This window comes from Ovis canadensis, chromosome 2, assembly GCF_042477335.2.
Source record: "Ovis canadensis isolate MfBH-ARS-UI-01 breed Bighorn chromosome 2, ARS-UI_OviCan_v2, whole genome shotgun sequence".
Lineage (NCBI taxonomy): Eukaryota > Metazoa > Chordata > Mammalia > Artiodactyla > Bovidae > Ovis > Ovis canadensis.
Window position 1 is genome coordinate 116,833,900 of NC_091246.1, and position 20,747 is coordinate 116,854,646.

Consider the following 20,747-nt stretch of genomic DNA (forward strand, 5'->3'; position numbering starts at 1 on the left):
GGAGAGGAATCCTCAGGTACCGGCCCCGAATCCACACAAGGCCTTAGGCCCCGTCATCGAAGGTAGATGAATCCCGAGAGGCCCCCCAGCAACTCGCAGGGCTTCTGGCCTTTCCTGAGGCCACCAGAGCGGGTCCTTGAGGTCGCCGTCATAAGTCAAGAGCACCTGCCGAAACTCGAGAAAATCCAGGAGGTTTTGCCCTCCAGGCCAGATGAGGTACATTTCCGCTGAGGCTTCTCAAGTCTAATCACACCTAACCTCTGGAACTTCCAAAAGGTCCTTCACACCCTTGCTGCAACACAAGAAGTTGCCTTGCATCCCCGTCTCCACTCTAGAGGAAACACGAGGGTCCTGGCTACATCCAGAGGAGCCCCGTTTCCCCCTCGTAGCTCGAGATGAGGGATCCTTTCGCTGCTTTTTCGGGAAAGAATTCTGGGCATTCCCGTCCCATCTCATGAGGAGGCACTCTCTACAGGAAAGGCAAGAGGAACTCCAGTGTCGGGCCACCATACCAAGGGTCCCCCAGATGTCTCAGTCCATTCCAGAGGAACCTGTTTTCCCTACACTGCCTCGACTTTCATGCTGAGGATCGCCTCCCACCATGGTGGCACGTGGGACAGCCCTGTGGGTGAGCCTCGTGGGAAAACCTCGAGGGAAAGCAACAGATCCCTTGATCCACTCGACAGGAAGCGTGACACTGATGCTACCTCTATGGAGGAAAGCGCACGTGCATGCCCGCATTCGAGACGAGGACTTACTCCCCTGGGGAGACTCCAGAATTACCCCAAGATCCATGTCAGCACTGGAGAGGAATCCTCAGGTTCTGGCCCCGACTCCACACTAGGTCTAAGGCCCCGGCATCGAAGGGAGAGGAATCCCGAGAGGCCCCCGAGCAACTCGCATGGGGACTGGCCTTTCCTGAGCCCACCAGAGCGGGTCCCTGTGTTCCCGTCGTAAGTCCAGAGTACGTGCCAAAACTCGAGAAAATCCAGGAGGTTTTGCCCTCCAGGCGAGATGAGGCCCATTTCCGCTGAGGCTTCTCGAGGCTAATCACATCTAACCACTGGAACTTCCAAAGGGTCCTTCACACCCTTGCTGCAACTCAAGAAGCTCCCCGACATACCCGTCTCCACTCGAGAGGAAGCACGAGGGTCCCGCACACATCCAGGGGAGCCCCGTTTCCGCCTCCTAGCTCGAGATGAGGGATCCTTTCCCTGTTTCGTAGGGAAAGAATTCCCGGCGTTCCCGTCGAATCTCAAGAGGAGGCGCTCTCCACAGGAAAGGCGAGAGGAACTCCAGGGTCGTGCCACCATTCCAAGAGTCCCCCAGATGTGTCAGTCCATTCCAGAGGAACCTGTTTTCCCTGCACTGCCTTGACGTTCAAGCCGAGGATCGACTCCCACCACGTGTGCACCTGGGACAGCCCTGTGGGAAAGCCTCGTGGGAAAGCCTCGTGGGAAAGACTCGAGGGAAAACCATAGATCATTTGATCCACGCCGCAGAATGTGTGACACTGCTGCTACCGCTCTGGAGGAAAGCGCAAGTGCATGCCCACATTTGAGACGAGGACTGACTCCCCTGGGGAGACCAGAAGTCCCCCAAGATCCATGTCAGCACTGGAGAGGAATCCTCAGGTTCCGGCCCCGACTCCACACAAGGTCTTAGGCCCCGGCATCGACGGGAGAGGAATCCCGAGAGGCCCCCGAGGAACTCGCATGGGGACTGGCCTTTCCTGAGCACACAAGAGCGGGTCCCTGAGTTCCCCGTCGTAAGTCCAGAGCACGTGCCAAAACTCGAGAAAATCCAGGAGGTTTTGCCCTCCAGGCGAGATGAGGCCCATTTCCGCTGAGGCTTCTCGAGGCTCATCACATCTAACCACTGCAACTTCCAAAGGGTCCTTCACACCCTTGCTGCAACTCAAGAAGTTCCCCGACATACCCGTCTCCACTCGAGAGGAAGCACGAGGGTCCCGCACACATCCAGGGGAGCCCCGTTTCCGCCTCCTAGCTCGAGATGAGGGATCCTTTCCCTGTTTCGTAGGGAAAGAATTCCCGGCATTCCCGTCACATCTCAAGAGGAGGCGCTCTCCACAGGAAAGGCGAGAGGAACTCCAGGGTCGTGCCACCATTCCAAGATTCCCCCGGATGTGTCAGTCCATTCCAGAGGAACCTGTTTTCCCTGCACTGCCTTGACGTTCAAGCCGAGGATCGACTCCCACCACGTGTGCACGTGGGACAGCCCTTTGGGAAAGCCTCGTGGGAAAGCCTCGAGGGAAAGACATAGATCCCTTGATCCACGCGGCGGACTGCGTGACACTGCTGCTACCACTCTGGAGGAAAGCGCAAGTGCATGCCCGCATTCGAGACGAGGACTGACTCCCCTGGGGAGACTCCAGAAGTACCCCAAGATCCATGTCAGCACTGGAGAGGAATCCTCAGGTTCCGGCCCCGAATCCACACAAGGTCTGATGCCCCGGCATCGACGGGAGAGGAATCCCGAGAGGCCCCCGAGGAACTTGCATGGGGACTGGCCGTTCCTGAGGCCACAGAGCGGGTCCCTGAGGTCCCCTTCATAGGTCGAGTGCACCTCCTGCAACTCGAGAAAATCCAGGAGGTTTTGCCTTCCAGGCGAGATGAGGCCCATTTCTGCTGAGGCTTCTCGAGGCTAATCACATCTAACCACTGGAACTTCCAAAGGGTTCTTCACACTCTTGCTGCAACTCAAGAAGTTCCCCGACGTACCCGTCTCCACTCGAGAGGAAGCACGAGGGTCCCGCACACCTCCAGGGGAGAACCGTTTCTGCCTCCTAGCTCGAGATGAGGGATCCTTTCCCTGTTTCGTAGGGAAAGAAATCCCGGCGTTCCCGTCGCATCTCAAGAGGAGGCGCTCTCCACAGGAAAGGCGAGAGGAACTCCAGGGTCGTGCCACCATTCCAAGAGTCCCCCAGATGTGTCAGTCCATTCCAGAGGAACCTGTTTTCCCTGCACTGCCTTGACGTTCAAGCCGAGGATCGACTCCCACCACGTGTGCACGTGGGACAGCCCTGTGGGAAAGCCTCATGGGAAAGCCTCGAGGGAAAGACTCGAGGGAAAACCATAGATCATTTGATCCACGCGGCAGAATGTGTGACACTGCTGCTACCGCTCTGGAGGAAAGCGCAAGTGCATGCCCGCATTCGAGACGAGGACTGACTCCCCTGGGGAGACTCCAGAAGTCCCCCAAGATCCATGTCAGCACTGGAGAGGAATCCTCAGGTTCCGGCCCCGACTCCACACAAGGTCTTAGGCCCGGCATGGACGGGAGAGGAATCCCGAGAGGCCCCCGAGGAACTCGCATGGGGACTGGCCTTTCCTGAGCACACCAGAGCGGGTCCCTGAGTTCCCCGTCGTAAGTCCAGAGCACGTGCCAAAACTCGAGAAAATCCAGGTGGTTTTGCCCTCCAGGCGAGATGAGGCCCATTTCGGCTGAGGCTTCTCGAGGCTCATCACATCTAACCACTGCAAATTCCAAAGGGTCCTTCACACCCTTGCTGCAACTCAAGAAGTTCCCCGACATACCCGTCTCCACTCGAGAGGAAGCACGAGGGTCCCGCACACATGCAGGGGAGCCCCGTTTCCGCCTCATAGCTCGAGATGAGGGATCCTTTCCCTGTTTCGTAGGGAAAGAATTCCCGGCTTTCCCGTTGCCTCTGAAGAGGAGGCGCTCTCCACAGGAAAGGCGAGAGGAACTCCAGGGTCGTGCCACCATTCCAAGATTCCCCCGGATGTGTCAGTCCATTCCAGAGGAACCTGTTTTCCCTGCACTGCCTTGACGTTCAAGCCGAGGATAGACTCCCACCACGTGTGCACGTGGGACAGCCCTGTGGGAAAGCCTCGTGGGAAAGCCTCGAGGGAAAGACATAGATCCCTTGATCCACGCGGCGGACTGTGTGACACTGCTGCTACCACTCTGGAGGAAAGCGCAAGTGCATGCCCGCATTCGAGACGAGGACTGACTCCCCTGGGGAGACTCCAGAAGTACCCCAAGATCCATGTCAGCACTGGAGAGGAATCCTCAGGTTCCGGCCCCGAATCCACACAAGGTCTTATGCCCCGGCATCGACGGGAGAGGAATCCCGAGAGGCCCCCGAGGAACTCGCATGGGGTCTGGCCTTTCCTGAGGCCACCAGAGCGGGTCCCCGAGGTCCCCGTCGTAAGTCGAGAGCACCTGCCGCAACTCGAGAAAATCCAGGAGGTTTTGCCCTCCAGGCGAGATGAGGCCCATTTCCGCTGAGGCTTCTCAGGGCTAATCACATGTAACCACTGGAACTTCCAAAGGGTCTTTCACACCCTTGCTGCAACTCAAGAAGTTCCCCAACATACCCGTCTCCACTCGAGAGGAAGCACGAGGGTCCCGCACATATCCAGGGGAGCCCCGTTTCCGCCTCCTAGCTCGAGAGGAGGGATCCTTTCCCTGTTTCGTAGGGAAAGAATTCCCGGAGTTCCCGTCGCATCTCAAGAGGAGGCGCTCTCCACAGGAAAGGCGAGAGGAACTCCAGGGTCCTGCCACCATTCCAAGAGTCCCCGAGATGTGTCATTCCAGTCCGGAGGAACCTGTTTTCCCTGCACTGCCTTGACGTTCAAGCCGAGGATCGACTCCCACCACGTGTGCACGTGGCACAGCCATGTGGGAAAGCCTCGTGGGAAAGCCTCGTGGGAAAGACTCGAGGGAAAACCATAGATCCTTTAATCCACGCGGCGGACTGCGTGACACTGCTGCTACCGCTCTGGAGGAAAGCGCAAGTGCATGCCCGCATTCGAGACGAGGACTGACTCCCCTGGGGAGACTCCAGAAGTACCCCAAGATCCATGTTAGCACTGGAGAGGAATCCTCAGGTTCCGGCCCCGAATCCACACAAGGCCTTAGGCCCCGTCATCGAAGGTAGATGAATCCCGAGAGGCCCCCCAGCAACTTGCACGGCGTCTGGCCTTTCCTGAGGCCACCAGAGCGGGTCCTTGTGGTCGCCGTCATAAGTCAAGAGCACCTGCCGAAACTCGAGAAAATCCAGGAGGTTTTGCCCTCCAGGCCAGATGAGGTCCATTTCCGCTGAGGCTTCTCGAAGCTAATCACACCTAACCTCTGGAACTTCCAAAAGGTCCTTCACACCCTTGCTGCAACACAAGAAGTTGCCTTGCATCCCCGTCTCCACTCTAGAGGAAGCACGAGGGTCCTGGCTACATCCAGAGGAGCCCCGTTTCCCCCTCGTAGCTCGAGATGAGGGATCCTTTCGCTGCTTTTTTGGGAAAGAATTCTGGGCATTCCCGTCCCATCTCATGAGGAGGCACTCTCTACAGGAAAGGCAAGAGGAACTCCAGTGTCGGGCCACCATACCAAGGGTCCCCCAGATGTCTCAGTCCATTCCAGAGGAACCTGTTTTCCCTACACTGCCTCGACTTTCATGCTGAGGATCGCCTCCCACCATGGTGGCACGTGGGACAGCCCTGTGGGTGAGCCTCGTGGGAAAACCTCGAGGGAAAGCAACAGATCCCTTGATCCACTCGACAGGAAGCGTGACACTGATGCTACCTCTATGGAGGAAAGCGCACGTGCATGCCCGCATTCGAGACGAGGACTTACTCCCTTGGGGAGACTCCAGAATTACCCCAAGATCCATGTCAGCAATGGAGAGGAATCCTCAGGTTCTGGCCCCGACTCCACACTAGGTCTAGGCCCCGGCATCGAAGGGAGAGGAATCCCGAGAGGCCCCCGAGCAACTCGCATGGGGACTGGCCTTTCCTGAGCCCACCAGAGCGGGTCCCTGAGTTCCCGTCGTAAGTCCAGAGTACGTGCCAAAACTCGAGAAAATCCAGGAGGTTTTGCCCTCCAGGCGAGATGAGGCCCATTTCCGCTGAGGCTTCTCGAGGCTAATCACATCTAACCACTGGAACTTCCAAAGGGTCCTTCACACCCTTGCTGCAACTCAAGAAGTTCCCCGACATACCCGTCTCCACTTGAGAGGAAGCACGAGGGTCCCGCACACATCCAGGGGAGCCCTGTTTCCGCGTCCTAGCTCGAGATGAGGGATCCTTTCCCTGTTTCGTAGGGAAAGAATTCCCGGAGTTCCCGTCGCATCTCAAGAGGAGGCGTTCTCCACAGGAAAGGCGAGAGGAACTCCAGGGTCCTGCCACCATTCCAAGAGTCCCCGAGATGTGTCAGTCCATTCCAGAGGAACCTGTTTTCCCTGCACTGCCTTGACGTTCAAGCCGAGGATCGACTCCCACCACGTGTGCACGTGGGACAGCCCTGTGGGAAAGCCTCGTGGGAAAGCCTCGTGGGAAAGACTCGAGGGAAAACCATAGATCCTTTAATCCACGCGGCGGACTGCGTGACACTGCTGCTACCGCTCTGGAGGAAAGCGCAAGTGCATGTCCGCATTCGAGACGAGGACTGACTCCCCTGGGGAGACTCCAGAAGTACCCCAAGATCCATGTTAGCACTGGAGAGGAATCCTCAGGTTCCGGCCCCGAATCCACACAAGGCCTTAGGCCCCGTCATCGAAGGTAGATGAATCCCGAGAGGCCCCCCAGCAACTCGCACAGCGTCTGGCCTTTCCTGAGGCCACCAGAGCGGGTCCTTGAGGTCGCCGTCATAAGTCAAGAGCACCTGCCGAAACTCGAGAAAATCCAGGAGGTTTTGCCCTCCAGGCCAGATGAGGTCCATTTCCGCTGAGGCTTCTCGAAGCTAATCACACCTAACCTCTGGAACTTCCAAAAGGTCCTTCACACCCTTGCTGCAACACAAGAAGTTGCCTTGCATCCCCGTCTCCACTCTAGAGGAAGCACGAGGGTCCTGGCTACATCCAGAGGAGCCCCTTTCCCCCTCGTAGCTCGAGATGAGGGATCCTTTCGCTGCATTTTCGGGAAAGAATTCTGGGCATTCCCGTCCCATCTCATGAGGAGGCACTCTCTACAGGAAAGGCAAGAGGAACTCCAGTGTCGGGCCACCATACCAAGGGTCCCCCAGATGTCTCAGTCCATTCCAGAGGAACCTGTTTTCCCTACACTGCCTCGACTTTCATGCTGAGGATAGCCTCCCACCATGGTGGCACGTGGGACAGCCCTGTGGGTGAGCCTCGTGGGAAAACCTCGAGGGAAAGCAACAGATCCCTTGATCCACTCGACAGGAAGCGTGACACTGATGCTACCTCTATGGAGGAAAGCGCACGTGCATGCCCGCATTCGAGACGAGGACTTACTCCCCTGGGGAGACTCCAGAATTACCCCAAGATCCATGTCAGCACTGGAGAGGAATCCTCAGGTTCTGGCCCCGACTCCACACTAGGTCTAAGGCCCCGGCATCGAAGGGAGAGGAATCCCGAGAGGCCCCCGAGCAACTCGCATGGGGACTGGCCTTTCCTGAGCCCACCAGAGCGGGTCCCTGAGTTCCCGTCGTAAGTCCAGAGTACGTGCCAAAACTCGAGAAAATCCAGGAGGTTTTGCCCTCCAGGCGAGATGAGGCCCATTTCCGCTGAGGCTTCTCGAGGCTCATCACATCTAACCACTGGAACTTCCAAAGGGTCCTTCACACCCTTGCTGCAACTCAAGAAGTTCGCCAACATACCCGTCTCCACTCGAGAGGAAGCACGAGGGTCCCGCACACATCCAGGGGAGCCCCGTTTCCGCCTCCTAGCTCGAGAGGAGGGATCCTTTCCCTGTTTCATAGGGAAAGAATTCCCGGCGTTCCCGGCGCATCTCAAGAGGAGGCGCTCTCCACAGGAAAGGCGAGAGCAACTCCAGGGTCGTGCCACCATTCCAAGAGTCCCCCAGATGTGTCAGTCCATTCCAGAAGAACCTGTTTTCCCTGCACTGCCTTGACGTTCAAGCCAAGGATCGACTCCCACCACGTGTGAACGTGGGACAGCCCTGTGGGAAAGCCTCGTGGGAAAGCCTCGTGGGAAAGACTCGAGGGAAAACCATAGATCCTTTGATCCACGCGGCGGACTGCGTGACACTGCTGCTACCGCTCTGGAGGAAAGCGCAAGTGCATGCCCGCATTCGAGACGAGGACTGACTCCCCTGGGGAGACTCCAGAACTACCCCAAGATCCATGTCAGCACTGGAGAGGAATCCTCAGGTTCCGGCCCCGACTCCACACAAGGTCGTAGGCCCCGGCATCGACGGGAGAGGAATCCCGAGAGGCCCCCGAGGAACTCGCATGGGGACTGGCCTTTCCTGAGGCCACCAGAGCGGGTCCCTGAGGGCCCCGTCGTAAGTCGAGAGCACCTGCCGCAACTCGAGAAAATCCATGAGGTTTTGCCCTCCAGGCGAGATGAGGCCCATTTCCGCTGAGGCTTCTCGAGGCTCATCACATCTAACCACTGCAACTTCCAAAGGGTCCTTCACACCCTTGCTGCAACTCAAGAAGTTCCCCGACATACCCGTCTCCACTCGAGAGGAAGCACGAGGGTCCCGCACACATGCAGGGGAGCCCCGTTTCCGCCTCATAGCTCGAGATGAGGGATCCTTTCCCTGTTTCGTAGGGAAAGAATTCCCGGCGTTCCCGTTGCCTCTGAAGAGGAGGCGCTCTCCACAGGAAAGGCGAGAGGAACTCCAGGGTCGTGCCACCATTCCAAGATTCCCCCGGATGTGTCAGTCCATTCCAGAGGAACCTGTTTTCCCTGCACTGCCTTGACGTTCAAGCCGAGGATAGACTCCCACCACGTGTGCACGTGGGACAGCCCTGTGGGAAAGCCTCGTGGGAAAGCCTCGAGGGAAAGACTCGAGGGAAAACCATAGATCCTTTAATCCACGCGGCGGACTGCGTGACACTGCTGCTACCGCTCTGGAGGAAAGCGCAAGTGCATGTCCGCATTCGAGACGAGGACTGACTCCCCTGGGGAGACTCCAGAAGTACCCCAAGATCCATGTCAGCACTGGAGAGGAATCCTCAGGTTCCGGCCCCGAATCCACACAAGGTCTTATGCCCCGGCATCGAAGGTAGATGAATCCCGAGAGGCCCCCCAGCAACTCGCACAGCGTCTGGCCTTTCCTGAGGCCACCAGAGCGGGTCCTTGAGGTCGCCGTCGTAAGTCGAGAGCACCTGCCGCAACTCGAGAAAATCCAGGAGGTTTTGCCCTCCAGGCCAGATGAGGTCCATTTCCGCTGAGGCTTCTCGAAGCTAATCACACCTAACCTCTGGAACTTCCAAAAGGTCCTTCACACCCTTGCTGCAACACAAGAAGTTGCCTTGCATCCCCGTCTCCACTCTAGAGGAAGCACGAGGGTCCTGGCTACATCCAGAGGAGCCCCTTTCCCCCTCGTAGCTCGAGATGAGGGATCCTTTCGCTGCTTTTTCGGGAAAGAATTCTGGGCATTCCCGTCCCATCTCATGAGGAGGCACTCTCTACAGGAAAGGCAAGAGGAACTCCAGTGTCGGGCCACCATACCAAGGGTCCCCCAGATGTCTCAGTCCATTCCAGAGGAACCTGTTTTCCCTACACTGCCTCGACTTTCATGCTGAGGATCGCCTCCCACCATGGTGGCACGTGGGACAGCCCTGTGGGTGAGCCTCGTGGGAAAACCTCGAGGGAAAGCAACAGATCCCTTCATCCACTCGACAGGAAGCGTGACACTGATGCTACCTCTATGGAGGAAAGCGCACGTGCATGCCCGCATTCGAGACGAGGACTTACTCCCCTGGGGAGACTCCAGAATTACCCCAAGATCCATGTCAGCACTGGAGAGGAATCCTCAGGTTCTGGCCCCGACTCCACACTAGGTCTAATGCCCCGGCATCGAAGGGAGAGGAATCCCGAGAGGCCCCCGAGCAACTCGCATGGGGACTGGCCTTTCCTGAGCCCACCAGAGCGGGTCCCTGAGTTCCCGTCGTAAGTCCAGAGTACGTGCCAAAACTCGAGAAAATCCAGGAGGTTTTGCCCTCCAGGCGAGATGAGGCCCATTTCCGCTGAGGCTTCTCGAGGCTCATCACATCTAACCACTGGAACTTCCAAAGGGTCCTTCACACCCTTGCTGCAACTCAAGAAGTTCCCCGACATACCCGTCTCCACTCGAGAGGAAGCACGAGAGTCCCGCACACATCCAGGGGAGCCCCGTTTCCGCCTCCTAGCTCGAGAGGAGGGAACCTTTCCCTATTTCGTAGGGAAAGAATTCTCGGCGTTCCGTCGCATCTCAAGAGGATGCGCTCTGCACAGGAAAGGCGAGAGGAACTCCAAGGTCGTGCCACCATTCCAAGAGTCCCCCAGAAGTGTCAGTCCATTCCAGAGGAACCTGTTTCCCTGCACTGCCTTGACGTTCAAGCCGAGGATCGACTCCCACCACGTGTGCACGTGGGACAGACCTGTGGGAAAGCCTCGTGGGAAAGCCTCGTGGGAAAGCCTCGAGTGAAAAACATAGATCCTTTGATCCACACGTCGGACTGCGTGACACTGCTGCTACCGCTTTGGAGGAAAGCGCAAGTGAATGCCCGCATTTGAGACGAGGACTGACTCCCCTGGGGAGACTCCAGAAGTACCCCAAGATCCATGTCAGCACTGGAGAGGAATCCTCAGGTTCCGGCCCCGACTCCACACAAGGTCTTAGGCCCCGGCATCGACGGGAGAGGAATCCCGAGCGGCCCCCGAGGAACTCGCATGGGGACTGGCCTTTCCTGAGGCCACCAGAGCGGGTCCCCGAGGTCCCCGTCGTAAGTCGAGAGCACCTGCCGCAACTCGAGAAAATCCAGGAGGTTTTGCCCTCCAGGCGAGAGAAGCCCATTTCCACTGAGGCTTCTCGAGGCTAATCACATCTAACCAGTGGAACTTCCAAAGGGTCCTTCACACCCTTGCTGCAACTCAAGAAGTTCCCCGACATACCCGTCTCCACTCGAGAGGAAGCACGAGGGTCCCGCACACATCCAGGGGAGCCCCGTTTCCGCCTCCTAGCTCGAGAGGAGGGATCGTTTCCCTGTTTCGTAGGGAAAGAAATCCCGGCGTTCCCGTCGCATCTCAAGAGGAGGCGCTCTCCACAGGAAAGGCGAGAGGAAGTCCAGGGTCGTGCCACCATTCCAAGAGTCCCCCAGATGTGTCAGTCCATTCCAGAAGAACCTGTTTTCCCTGCACTGCCTTGACATTCAAGCCGAGGATCGACTCCCACCACGTGTGCACGTGGGACAGCCCTGTGGGAAAGCCTCGTGGGAAAGCCTTGTGGGAAAGACTCAGGGGAAAACCATAGATCCTTTGATCCACGCGGCGTACTGCGTGACACTGCTGCTACCGCTCTGGAGTAAAGCGCAAGTGCATGCCCGCATTCGAGACGAGGACTGACTCCCCTGGGGAGACTCCAGAACTACCCCAAGATCCATGTCAGCACTGGAGAGGAATCCTCAGGTTCCGGCCCCGACTCCACACAAGGTCGTAGGCCCCGGCATCGACGGGAGAGGAATCCCGAGAGGCCCCCGAGGAACTCGCATGGGGACTGGCCTTTCGTGAGGCCACCAGAGCGGGTCCCCGATGTCCCCGTCGTAAGTCGAGAGCACCTGCTGCAACTCGAGAAAATCCAGGAGGTTTTGCCCTCCAGGAGAGATGAGGCCCATTTCCGCTGAGGCTTCTCGAGGCTAATCTCGCCTAACTTATGGAACTTCAAAAAGGTCCTTCACACCCTTGTTGCAACTCAAGAATTTCCCCGACATACCCTTCTCCACTCTAGAGGAAGCACGAGGGTCCCGCCCACATCCAGAGGAGCACCGTTTCCGCCTCGCAGCTCGAGATGAGGGATATGGTCACTGCTCTGTCGGGAAAGAATTTTGGGCGGTCCTGTCGCATCTCAAGGGGAGGTGCTCTCCACAGGATGGGCGAGAGGAATTCCAGCCTCGTGCCACCATTCCAAGAGTCGCCAGATATCTCAGTCCATTCCAGAGGAACTTGTTTTCCCTGCACTGCCTGGACTTTGATTGCGAGGATCGACTGCCACCACGGTGGCACGTGGTACAGCCCTGTGGGAAAGCCTCGAGGGAAAGCCTGGAGGGAAACTCACAGATCCCTTCATCCAGGCGATGGGAAGCGTGACACTGCTGCTACAGATCGGGAGGAAAGCGCACGTGAATGCCCCATTTGAGACGAGGACTTACTCCCCTGGCGAGACTCCAGAAGTACCCCAAGATCCATGTCAGCATTGGAGAGGAATCCTCAGGTTCCGGGCCCGACTCCAAACAAGGTCTTAGGCACCGACACAGAAGGGACAGGTTTCCTGAGAGGCCCACGAGCAACTGCAACGGGGACTGGCCTTTACTGAGGCCACCAGAGCGGGTCTCCGAGGTCCCCGTCGTAAGTCGAGAGCACCTGCCGCAACCGGAGAAAATCCAGGAGGTTTTGCCCTCCAGGCGAGATGAGGCCCATTTCCGCTGAGGCTTCTCGAGGCTAATCACATCTAACCACTGAAACTTCCAAAGGGTCTTTCACACTCTTGTTGCAACTCAAACAGTTCCCCGACGTACCCGTCTCCACTCGAGAGGAAGCACGAGGGTCCCGCACACATCCAGGGTAGCCCCGTTTCCGCCTCCTAGCTCGAGATGAGGGATCCTTTCCCTGTTTCGTAGGGAAAGAATTCCCGGCGTTCCCGTCGCATCTCAAGAGGAGGCGCTCTCCACTGGAAAGGCGAGAGGAACTCCAGGGTCGTTCCACCATTCCAAGAGTCCCCCAGATGTGTCAGTCCATTCCAGAGGAACCTGTTTTCCCTGCACTGCCTTGACGTTCAAGCCGAGGATCGACTCCCACCACGTGTGCACGTGGGACAGCCCTGTGGGAAAGCCTCGTGGGAAAGCCTCGTGGGAAAGAATCGAGGGAAAACCATAGATGCTTTGATCCACGCGGCGGACTGTGTGACACTGCTGCTACCGCTCTGGAGGAAAGCGCAAGTGCATGCTCGCATTCGTCACGAGGACTGACTCCCCTGGGGAGACTCCAGAAGTACCCCAAGATCCAAGTCAGCACTGGAGAGGAATCCTCAGGTTCCGGCCCCGACTCCACACAAGGTCTTAGGCCCGGGCATCGACGGGAGAGGAATCCCGAGAGGCCCCCGAGGAACTCGCATGGGGACTGGCCTTTCCTAAGGCCACCAGAGCGGGTCCCTGAGGTCCCCGTTGTAAGTCAAGAGCACCTGCCGCAACTCGAGAAAATCCAGGAGGTTTTGCCCTCCAGGCGAGATGAGGCCCATTTCCGCTGAGGCTTCTCGAGGCTCATCACATCTAACCACTGGAACTTCCAAAGGGTCCTTCACACCCTTGCTGCAACTCAAGAAGTTCCCCGACATACCCGTCTCCACTTGAGCGCAATCTCGAGGGTCCCGCACACATCCAGGGGAGCCCCGTTTCCACCTCCTACCTCGAGATGAGAGATCCTTTCCCTGTTTCGTAGGGAAAGAATTCCCGGCGTTCCCGTCGCATCTCAAGAGGAGGTGCTCTCCACAGGAAAGGCGAGAGGAACTCCAGGGTCGTTCCACCATTCCAAGAGTCCCCCCGATGTGTCAGTCCATTCCAGAGGAACCTGTTTTCCCTGCACTGCCTTGACGTTCAAGCCGAGGATCGACTCCCAAATGTGCACGTGGGACAGCCCTGTGGGAAAGCTCGTGGGAAAGCCTCCTGGGAAAGACTCGAGGGAAAGGCATAGATCCTTTGATCCACGCGTTGGACGGCGTGACACTGCTGCTACCGCTCTGCAGGAAACCGCAAGTGCATGCCCGCATTCGAGACGAGGACTGACTCCCCTGGGGAGACTCCAGAAGTACCCCAAGATCCATGTCAGCACTGGAGAGGAATCCTCAGGTTCCGGCCCCGAATCCACACAAGGTCTTATGCCCCGGCATCGACGGGAGAGGAATCCCGAGAGGCCCCCGAGGAACTCGCATGGGGTCTGGCCTTTCCTGAGGCCACCAGAGCGGGTCCCCGAGGTCCCCGTCGTAATTCGAGAGCACCTGCCGCAACTCGAGAAAATCCAGGAGGTTTTGCCCTCCAGGCGAGATGAGGCCCATTTCCGCTGAGGCTTCTCGACGCTAATCACATCTAACCACTGGAACTTCCAAAGGGTCTTTCACACCCTTACTGCAACTCAAGAAGTTCCCCGACATACCCGTCTCCACTCGAGAGGAAGCACGAGGGTCCCGCACACATCCAGGGGAGCCCCGTTTCCGCCTCCTAGCTCGAGATGAGGGATCCTTTCACTGTTTCGTAGGGAAAGAATTCCCGGAGTTCCCGTCGCATATCAAGAGGAGGCCCTCTCCACAGGAAAGGCGAGAGGAACTCCAGGGTCGTGCCACCATTCCAAGAGGCCCCCAGATGTGTCAGTCCATTCCAGAGGAACCTGTTTTCCCTGCACTGCCTTGACGTTCGAGCCGAGGATCGACTCCCACCACGTGTGCACGTGGGACCGCCCTGTGGGAAAGACTCGTGGGAAAGCCTCGTGGGAAAGACTCGAGGGAAAACCATAGATCCTTTGATCCACGCGGCGCACTGCGTGACACTGCTGCTACCGCTCTGGAGGAAAGCACAAGTGCATGCCCGCATTCGAGACGAGGACTGACTCCCCAGGGGAGACTCCAGGAGTACCCCAAGATCCATGTCAGCACTGGAGAGGAATCCAGAGGTTCCGGCCCCTAGTCCACACAAGGTCTTAGGCCCCGGCATCGAAGGGAGAGGAATCCCGAGAGGCCCCCGCGGAACTCCCATGGGGACTGGCCTTTCCTGAGGCCACCAGAGCGGGTCCCTGAGGGCCCCGTCGTAAGTCGAGAGCACCTGCCGCAACTCGAGAAAATCCAGGAGGTTTTGCCCTGCAGGCGAGATGATGCCCATTTCCGCTGAGGCTTCTCGAGGCTAATCACATCTAACCACTGGAACTTCCAAAGGGTCCTTCACACCCTTGCTGCAACTCAAGAAGTTCCCCGACATACCCGTCTCCACTCGAGAGGAAGCACGAGGGTCCCGCACACATCCAGGGGAGCCCCGTTTCCGCCTCCTAGCTCGAGATGAGGGATCCTTTCCCTGTTTCGTAGGGAAAGAATTCCCGGCGTTCCCGTCGCATCTCAAGAGGAGGCGCTCTCCACAGGAAAGGCGAGAGGAACTCCAGGGTCCCGCCACCATTCCAAGAGTCCCCCAGATGTGTCAGTCCATTCCAGAGGAACCTGTTTTCCCGGCACTGCCTTGACGTTCAAGCGGAGGATCGGCTCCCACCAAGTGTGCACGTGGGACAGCCCTGTGGGAAAGCCTCGTGGGAAAGCCACGTGGGAAAGACTCGAGGGAAAACCATAGATCTTTGATCCACGCGGCGGATTGCGTGACACTCCTGCTACCGCTCTGGAGGAAAGCGCAAGTGCATGCCCACATTCGAGACGAGGACTGACTCCCCTGGGGAGTCTCCAGAAGTACCCCAAGATCCATGTCAGCACTGGAGAGGAATCCTCAGGTTCCGGCCCCGACTCCACACAAGGTCTTAGGCCCCGGCATCGACGGGAGAGGAATCCCGAGAGGCCCCCGAGGAACTCGCATGGGGACTGGCCTTTCCTGAGGCCACCAGAGCGGGTCCCCGAGGTCCCCGTCGTACGTCGAGAGCACCTGCCGCAACTCGAGAATATCTAGGAGGTTTTGCCCTCCAAGCGAGATGAGGCCCATTTCCGCTGAGGCTTCTCGAGGCTCATCACATCTAACCACTGGAACTTCCAAAGGGTCCTTCACACCCTTGCTGCAACTCAAGAAGTTCCCCAACATACCCGTCTCCACTCGAGAGGAAGCACGAGCGTCCCGCACCCATCCAGTGGAGACCCGTTTCCGCCTCCTAGCTCGAGATGAGGGATCCTTTCCCTGTTTAGTAGGGAAAGAATTCCCGGCATTCCCGTCGAATCTCAAGAGGAGGCGCTCTCCACAGGAAAGGCGAGAGGATGTCCAGGGTCGTGCCACCATTCCAAGAGTCCCCCAGATGTGTCAGTCCATTCCAGAGGAACTTGTTTTCCCTGCACTGCCTTGACGTTGAAGCCGAGGATCGACTCCCACCACGTGTGCACGTGGGACAGCCCTGTGGGAAAGCCTCGTGGGAAGGCCTCGAGGGAAAGACTCGAGGGAAAACCATAGATCCTTTGATCCACGCGGCGGACTGCGTGACACTGCTGCTACCGCTCTGGAGGAAAGCGCAAGTGCATGCCCGCATTCGAGACGAGGACTGACTCCCCTGGGGAGACTCCAGAAGTACCCCAAGATCCATGTCAGCACTGGAGAGGAATCCTCAGGTTCCGGCCCCGACTCCACACAAGGTCTTAGGCCCCGGCATCGACGGGAGAGGAATCCCGAGCGGCCCCCGAGGAACTCGCATGGGGACTGGCCTTTCCTGAGGCCACCAGAGCGGGTCCCCGAGGTCCCCGTCGTAAGTCGAGAGCACCTGCCGCAACTCGAGAAAATCCAGGAGGTTTTGCCCTCCAGGCGAGAGAAGCCCATTTCCACTGAGGCTTCTCGAGGCTAATCACATCTAACCAGTGGAACTTCCAAAGGGTCCTTCACACCCTTGCTGCAACTCAAGAAGTTCCCCGACATACCCGTCTCCACTCGAGAGGAAGCACGAGGGTCCCGCACACATCCAGGGGAGCCCCGTTTCCGCCTCCTAGCTCGAGAGGTGGGATCGTTTCCCTGTTTCGTAGGGAAAGAATTCCCGGCGTTCCCGTCGCATCTCAAGAGGAGGCGCTCTCCACAGGAAAGGCGAGAGGAAGTCCAGGGTCGTGCCACCATTCCAAGAGTCCCCCAGATGTGTCAGTCTATTCCAGAAGAACCTGTTTTCCCTGCACTGCCTTGACATTCAAGCCGAGGATCGACTCCCACCACGTGTGCACGTGGGACAGCCCTGTGGGAAAGCCTCGTGGGAAAGCCTCGTGGGAAAGACTCAGGGGAAAACCATAGATCCTTTGATCCACGCGGCGTACTGCGTGACACTGCTGCTACCGCTCTGGAGGAAAGCGCAAGTGCATGCCCGCATTCGAGACGAGGACTGACTCCCCTGGGGAGACTCCAGAACTACCCCAAGATCCATGTCAGCACTGGAGAGGAATCCTCAGGTTCCGGCCCCGACTCCACACAAGGTCGTAGGCCCCGGCATCGACGGGAGAGGAATCCCGAGAGGCCCCCGAGGAACTCGCATGGGGACTGGCCTTTCGTGAGGCCACCAGAGCGGGTCCCCGATGTCCCCGTCGTAAGTCGAGAGCACCTGCTGCAACTCGAGAAAATCCAGGAGGTTTTGCCCTCCAGGAGAGATGAGGCCCATTTCCGCTGAGGCTTCTCGAGGCTAATCTCGCCTAACTTATGGAACTTCAAAAAGGTCCTTCACACCCTTGTTGCAACTCAAGAATTTCCCCGACATACCCTTCTCCACTCTAGAGGAAGCACGAGGGTCCCGCCCACATCCAGAGGAGCACCGTTTCCGCCTCGCAGCTCGAGATGAGGGATATGGTCACTGCTCTGTCGGGAAAGAATTTTGGGCGGTCCTGTCGCATCTCAAGGGGAGGTGCTCTCCACAGGATGGGCGAGAGGAATTCCAGCCTCGTGCCACCATTCCAAGAGTCGCCAGATATCTCAGTCCATTCCAGAGGAACTTGTTTTCCCTGCACTGCCTGGACTTTGATTGCGAGGATCGACTGCCACCACGGTGGCACGTGGTACAGCCCTGTGGGAAAGCCTCGAGGGAAAGCCTGGAGGGAAACTCACAGATCCCTTCATCCAGGCGATGGGAAGCGTGACACTGCTGCTACAGATCGGGAGGAAAGCGCACGTGAATGCCCCATTTGAGACGAGGACTTACTCCCCTGGCGAGACTCCAGAAGTACCCCAAGATCCATGTCAGCATTGGAGAGGAATCCTCAGGTTCCGGGCCCGACTCCAAACAAGGTCTTAGGCACCGACACAGAAGGGACAGGTTTCCTGAGAGGCCCACGAGCAACTGCAACGGGGACTGGCCTTTACTGAGGCCACCAGAGCGGGTCTCCGAGGTCCCCGTCGTAAGTCGAGAGCACCTGCCGCAACCGGAGAAAATCCAGGAGGTTTTGCCCTCCAGGCGAGATGAGGCCCATTTCCGCTGAGGCTTCTCGAGGCTAATCACATCTAACCACTGAAACTTCCAAAGGGTCTTTCACACTCTTGTTGCAACTCAAACAGTTCCCCGACGTACCCGTCTCCACTCGAGAGGAAGCACGAGGGTCCCGCACACATCCAGGGTAGCCCCGTTTCCGCCTCCTAGCTCGAGATGAGGGATCCTTTCCCTGTTTCGTAGGGAAAGAATTCCCGGCGTTCCCGTCGCATCTCAAGAGGAGGCGCTCTCCACTGGAAAGGCGAGAGGAACTCCAGGGTCGTTCCACCATTCCAAGAGTCCCCCAGATGTGTCAGTCCATTCCAGAGGAACCTGTTTTCCCTGCACTGCCTTGACGTTCAAGCCGAGGATCGACTCCCACCACGTGTGCACGTGGGACAGCCCTGTGGGAAAGCCTCGTGGGAAAGCCTCGTGGGAAAGAATCGAGGGAAAACCATAGATGCTTTGATCCACGCGGCGGACTGTGTGACACTGCTGCTACCGCTCTGGAGGAAAGCGCAAGTGCATGCTCGCATTCGTCACGAGGACTGACTCCCCTGGGGAGACTCCAGAAGTACCCCAAGATCCAAGTCAGCACTGGAGAGGAATCCTCAGGTTCCGGCCCCGACTCCACACAAGGTCTTAGGCCCGGGCATCGACGGGAGAGGAATCCCGAGAGGCCCCCGAGGAACTCGCATGGGGACTGGCCTTTCCTAAGGCCACCAGAGCGGGTCCCTGAGGTCCCCGTTGTAAGTCAAGAGCACCTGCCGCAACTCGAGAAAATCCAGGAGGTTTTGCCCTCCAGGCGAGATGAGGCCCATTTCCGCTGAGGCTTCTCGAGGCTCATCACATCTAACCACTGGAACTTCCAAAGGGTCCTTCACACCCTTGCTGCAACTCAAGAAGTTCCCCGACATACCCGTCTCCACTTGAGCGCAATCTCGAGGGTCCCGCACACATCCAGGGGAGCCCCGTTTCCACCTCCTACCTCGAGATGAGAGATCCTTTCCCTGTTTCGTAGGGAAAGAATTCCCGGCGTTCCCGTCGCATCTCAAGAGGAGGTGCTCTCCACAGGAAAGGCGAGAGGAACTCCAGGGTCGTTCCACCATTCCAAGAGTCCCCCAGATGTGTCAGTCCATTCCAGAGGAACCTGTTTTCCCTGCACTGCCTTGACGTTCAAGCCGAGGATCGACTCCCAAATGTGCACGTGGGACAGCCCTGTGGGAAAGCTCGTGGGAAAGCCTCCTGGGAAAGACTCGAGGGAAAGGCATAGATCCTTTGATCCACGCGTTGGACGGCGTGACACTGCTGCTACCGCTCTGCAGGAAACCGCAAGTGCATGCCCGCATTCGAGACGAGGACTGACTCCCCTGGGGAGACTCCAGAAGTACCCCAAGATCCATGTCAGCACTGGAGAGGAATCCTCAGGTTCCGGCCCCGAATCCACACAAGGTCTTATGCCCCGGCATCGACGGGAGAGGAATCCCGAGAGGCCCCCGAGGAACTCGCATGGGGTCTGGCCTTTCCTGAGGCCACCAGAGCGGGTCCCCGAGGTCCCCGTCGTAATTCGAGAGCACCTGCCGCAACTCGAGAAAATCCAGGAGGTTTTGCCCTCCAGGCGAGATGAGGCCCATTTCCGCTGAGGCTTCTCGACGCTAATCACATCTAACCACTGGAACTTCCAAAGGGTCTTTCACACCCTTACTGCAACTCAAGAAGTTCCCCGACATACCCGTCTCCACTCGAGAGGAAGCACGAGGGTCCCGCACACATCCAGGGGAGCCCCGTTTCCGCCTCCTAGCTCGAGATGAGGGATCCTTTCACTGTTTCGTAGGGAAAGAATTCCCGGAGTTCCCGTCGCATATCAAGAGGAGGCCCTCTCCACAGGAAAGGCGAGAGGAACTCCAGGGTCGTGCCACCATTCCAAGAGGCCCCCAGATGTGTCAGTCCATTCCAGAGGAACCTGTTTTCCCTGCACTGCCTTGACGTTCGAGCCGAGGATCGACTCCCACCACGTGTGCACGTGGGACCGCCCTGTGGGAAAGACTCGTGGGAAAGCCTCGTGGGAAAGACTCGAGGGAAAACCATAGATCCTTTGATCCACGCGGCGCACTGCGTGACACTGCTGCTACCGCTCTGGAGGAAAGCACAAGTGCATGCCCGCATTCGAGACGAGGACTGACTCCCCAGGGGAGACTCCAGGAGTACCCCAAGATCCATGTCAGCACTGGAGAGGAATCCAGAGGTTCCGGCCCCTAGTCCACACAAGGTCTTAGGCCCCGGCATCGAAGGGAGAGGAATCCCGAGAGGCCCCCGCGGAACTCCCATGGGGACTGGCCTTTCCTGAGGCCACCAGAGCGGGTCCCTGAGGGCCCCGTCGTAAGTCGAGAGCACCTGCCGCATCTAGAGAAAATCCAGGAGGTTTTGCCCTGCAGGCGAGATGATGCCCATTTCCGCTGAGGCTTCTCGAGGCTAATCACATCTAACCACTGGAACTTCCAAAGGGTCCTTCACACCCTTGCTGCAACTAAAGAAGTTCCCCGACATACCCGTCTCCACTCGAGAGGAAGCACGTGGGGTCCCGCACACATCCAGGGGAGCCCCGTTTCCGCCTCCTAGCTCGAGATGAGGGATCCTTTCCCTGTTTCGTAGGGAAAGAATTCCCGGCGTTCCCGTCGCATCT